This window comes from Halictus rubicundus, unplaced genomic scaffold (assembly GCF_050948215.1).
Source record: "Halictus rubicundus isolate RS-2024b unplaced genomic scaffold, iyHalRubi1_principal scaffold0072, whole genome shotgun sequence".
Taxonomy (NCBI): domain Eukaryota; kingdom Metazoa; phylum Arthropoda; class Insecta; order Hymenoptera; family Halictidae; genus Halictus; species Halictus rubicundus.
This window is the reverse complement of record NW_027488613.1, coordinates 154657-160384: the sequence shown is the minus strand read 5'-3', so window position 1 is coordinate 160384 and position 5728 is coordinate 154657.

Genomic DNA, 5728 nt, shown 5'->3' with positions numbered 1-5728 from the left:
AGAATAGGATAGAGGATAGGATAGGATAGAGGATAGGATAGGATTGAGGATTGGATAGGATAGAGGAAAGGATAGGATAGGGGATTGGATAGGATAGAGGATAGGAGACGATAGAGGATATGATAGAGGATAGTATAGGATAGCGGATAGGATAGGATTGAGGATAGGATAGGATAGAGTATAGGATAGGATGGAAGATAGGATAGGATATAGAATAGGATACGATAGAGTATAGGACATAGGATTAGATAGGATAGAGGATAGGATACGATAGAGGATAGGATAGGATAGAGGATAGGATAGAGGATAGGATAGAGGATAGGATAGGGGATGGATAGGATAGTTGATACGATAGGATAGAGAATAGGATAGGGGATTGGATAGGATACAGGATAGGATAGGATAGGATAGAGAATAGGATAGGATAGTGGATAATATAGGATAAAGGAGACCATAGACGATAAGATAGGACAGAGGATAGGATAGGATAGCGGATAGGATAGGATATAGGATTGGATAGGATAGAGGATAGGATAGGATAGAGGATAGGATAGGATAGAGGATAGGATAGGATAGAGGATAGGATAGGATTGAGGATTGGATAGGATAGGGGATTGGATAGGATGGAGGACAGGAGACGATAGAGGATAGGATAGGATAGAGGATAGGATAGGATAGGACAGAGGATAGGATAGGATAGAGGATAGGATCGGATAGAGGATAGGATAGGATAGAGGATAGCATAGGATAGAGGATAGGATAGGATAGAGGATAGGAGACGATAGAGGATAGGATAGGGGATTGGATAGCATAGAGGATAGGAGACGATAGAGGATATGATAGGGGATTGTATAGGATAGAGGGCAGGAGACGATAGAGGATAGGATAGGATAGAGGATAGGATAGGATAGGATGGAGGATAGGATAGGATAGAGGATAGGATAGGATAGAGGATAGGATAGGATAGAGGATAGCATAGGATAGAGGATAGGATAGAATAGAGGATAGGATTGGATAGAGGATAGGATAGAGTAGAGGATAGGATTGGATAGAGGATAGGATAGGATAGAGGATAGGATAGGATAGAGGATAGGATAGGATAGAGGATAGGATAGGATAGAGGATAGGATAGGATAGAGGATAGGATAGGATAGGAAGGAGGATAGGATAGGATAGAGGATAGGATAGCATGGAGGATAGGATAGGATAGAGGAGAGGATAGGATAGAGGATAGGATAGGATAGAGGATAGGATATGATAGAGGATAGGATAGGATAGAGGATTGGAGTGTATAGAGGATAGGATATAGGATTGGATAGGATAGAGGATATCATACGATAGTGGATAGGACAGAGGATAGGATAGGATACAGGATAGGATAGAGGATAGGATAGAGGATTGGATAGGATAGAGGATAGGATAGGATAGTGGATAGGATAGGATAGAGGATAGGATAGGATAGCGGATGGGATAGGATATAGGATAGGATAGGATAGAGGATAGGATACGAATGAGGATAGGATAGGACAGAGGATAGGGGACGATAGAGGATAGGATAGGGGATTGGATAGCATAGAGGATAGGAGACGATAGAGGATATGATAGGGGATTGTATAGGATAGAGGACAGGAGACGATAGAGGATAAGATAGGATAGAGGATAGGATAGGATAGGATATAGGATAGGATAGGTTAGAGGATAGGATAGGATAGAGGATAGGATAGGATAGCGGATAGGATATGGTAGAGTATATAATAGGATAGAGGATAGGATAGGATAGAGGATAGGATAGGAATGAGGATAGGATAGGATAGAGGATAGGATAGGATACAGGATAGGATAGAGGATTGGATAGAATAGGTGACATTATAGGATTGAGGGTAGGACAGGATAGCGGACAGGATAGGATATAGGATTGGATAGGATAGAGGATAGGATAGGATGGAGGATAGGATACGATAGCGGATAGGATAGGGTAGAGTATAGAATAGGATAGAGGAGAGGATAGGATAGAGGATAGGATAGGAATGAGGATAGGATAGGAATGAGGATAGGATAGGATAGAGGATGGGATAGGATAGAGGATAGGATAGGATAGAGGATAGGATACGATAGAGGATAGGATAGAGGATAGGATAGGATAGAGGATTGGATAGGATTGAGGATAGGATAGGATAGAGGATAGGATAGAGGATTGGATAGGATAGAGGATAGGATAGGATAGAGGATAGGATAGGATAGAGGATAGGATAGGATAGAGGTTAGGATAGGATAGCGGATGGGATAGGATATAGGATAGGATAGGATAGAGGATAGGATAGGAATGAGGATAGGATAGGACAGAGGATAGGCGACGATAGAGGATAGGATAGGGGATTGGATAGCATAGAGGATAGGAGACGATAGAGGATATGATAGGGGATTGTATAGGATAGAGGACAGGAGACGATAGAGGATAGGATAGGATAGAGGATAGGATAGGATAGGATAGAGGATAGGATAGGATAGAGGATAGGATAGGATAGAGGATAGGATAGGATAGAGGATAGGATAGGATAGAGGATAGGATAGGATAAAGGATAGGATAGGATAGGATAGAGGATAGGATAGGATAGCGGATAGGATATGGTAGAGTATAGAATAGGATAGAGGATAGGATAGGATAGAGGATAGGATAGGAATGAGGATAGGATAGGATAGAGGATAGGATATGATAGAGGATCGGATAGGATCGGATAGAATATAGAATAGGATAGAGGATAGGATAGGATAGAGGATAGGATAGGATAGAGGATAGGATAGGATAGAGGATAGGATAGGATAGAGGATAGGATAGGATAGAGGATAGGATAGGATAGAGGATAGGATAGGATAGAGGATAGGATAGGATAGAGGATAGGATAGGATAGAGGATAGGATAGGATTGAGGATAGGATAGGATAGAGGATAGGATAAAGGAAAGGATAGAGGATAGGATAGGGGATAGGATAGAGGATTGGATAGGATAGAGGATAAGATAGGATAGAGGTTAGGATCGGATAGCGGATAGAATAGGATATAGGATTGGATAGGATGAAGGATAGGATAGGATAGAGGATAGGATAGGATAGAGGATAGGATAGGATAGAGGATAGGATAGGATAGAGGATAGGATAGGATAGAGGATAGGATAGGATTGAGGATTGGATAGGATAGAGGAAAGGATAGGATAGGGGATTGGATAGGATGGAGGACAGGAGACGATAGAGGATAGGATAGGATAGAGGATAGGATAGGATAGAGGATAGGATCGGATAGCGGTTAGGATAGGGGATTGGATAGGATAGAACATAGAATAGGATAGAGGATAATATAGGATAGAAGATAGGATGGGATAGAGGATAGGATAGGATAGAGGATGGGATAGAGGATAGGATAGGATAGAGGATATGATAGGATAGAGGATAGGATAGGATAGAGGATAGGATAGGATAGAGGATAGGATAGGATAGAGGATTGGATAGGATAGAGGAAAGGATAGGATAGGGGATTGGATAGGATAGAGGATAGGAGACGATAGAGGATATGATAGAGGATAGTATAGGATAGAGGACAGGAGACGATAGAGGATAGGATAGGATAGAGGATAGTATACGATAGTGGATAGGATAGAGGATAGGATAGGATAGAGGATGGGATAGGATATAGGATAGGATAGGATAGAGGATAGGATAGGATAGAGGATAGGATAGGATAGCGGATAGGATATGGTAGAGTATATAATAGGATAGAGGATAGGATAGGATAGAGGATAGGATAGGATTGAGGATAGGATAGGATAGAGGATAGGATAAGATAGAGGATCGGATAGGATCGGATAGAATATAGAATAGGATAGAGGATAGGATAGGATAGAGGATAGGATAGGATAGAGGATAGGATAGGATAGAGGATAGGATAGGATAGAGGATAGGATAGGATAGAGGATAGGATAGGATAGAGGATAGGATAGGATAGAGGATAGGATAGGATACAGGATAGGATAGAGGATTGGATAGAATAGGTGACATTAGAGGATTGAGGGTAGGACAGGATAGCGGACAGGATAGGATATAGGATTGGATAGGATAGAGGATAGGATAGGATGGAGGATAGGATAGGATAGCGGATAGGATAGGGTAGAGTATAGAATAGGATAGAGGAGAGGATAGGATAGAGGATAGGATAGGAATGAGGATAGGATAGGAATGAGGATAGGATAGGATAGAGGATGGGATAGGATAGAGGATAGGATAGGATAGAGGATAGGATACGATAGAGGATAGGATAGAGGATAGGATAGGATAGAGGATCGGATAGGATTGAGGATAGGATAGGATAGAGGATAGGATAGGATAGAGGATCGGATAGGATCGGATAGAATATAGAATAGGATAGAGGATAGGATAGGATAGAGGATAGGATAGGATAGAGGATAGGATAGGATAGAGGATAGGATAGGATAGAGGATAGGATAGGATAGAGGATGGGATAGGATAGAGGATAGGATAGGATAGGAAGGAGGATAGGATAGGATAGAGGATAGGATAGCATGGAGGATAGGATAGGATAGAGGAGAGGATAGGATAGAGGATAGGATAGGATAGAGGATAGGATAGGATAGAGGATAGGATAGGATAGAGGATAGGATAGAGGATAGGATAGAGGATAGGATAGGGGATGGATAGGATAGTTGATACGATAGGATAGAGAATAGGATAGGGGATTGGATAGGATACAGGATAGGATAGGATAGGATAGAGAATAGGATAGGATAGTGGATAATATAGGATAAAGGAGACCATAGACGATAAGATAGGACAGAGGATAGGATAGGATAGCGGATAGGATAGGATATAGGATTGGATAGGATAGAGGATAGGATAGGATAGAGGATAGGATCGGATAGCGGATAGAATAGGATATAGGATTGGATAGGATGAAGGATAGGATAGGATAGAGGATAGGATAGGATAGAGGATAGGATAGGATAGAGGATAGGATAGGATAGAGGATAGGATAGGATTGAGGATTGGATAGGATAGGGGATTGGATAGGATGGAGGACAGGAGACGATAGAGGATAGGATAGGATAGAGGATAGGATAGGATAGGACAGAGGATAGGATAGGATAGAGGATAGGATCGGATAGAGGATAGGATAGGATAGAGGATAGCATAGGATAGAGGATAGGATAGGATAGAGGATAGGAGACGATAGAGGATAGGATAGGGGATTGGATAGCATAGAGGATAGGAGACGATAGAGGATATGATAGGGGATTGTATAGGATAGAGGGCAGGAGACGATAGAGGATAGGATAGGATAGAGGATAGGATAGGATAGGATGGAGGATAGGATAGGATAGAGGATAGGATAGGATAGAGGATAGGATAGGATAGAGGATAGCATAGGATAGAGGATAGGATAGAATAGAGGATAGGATTGGATAGAGGATAGGATAGAATAGAGGATAGGATTGGATAGAGGATAGGATAGGATAGAGGATAGGATAGGATAGAGGATAGGATAGGATAGAGGATAGGATAGGATAGAGGATAGGATAGGATAGAGGATAGGATAGGATAGGAAGGAGGATAGGATAGGATAGAGGATAGGATAGCATGGAGGATAGGATAGGATAGAGGAGAGGATAGGATAGAGGATAGGATAGGATAGAGGATAGGATATGATAGAGGATAGGATAGGA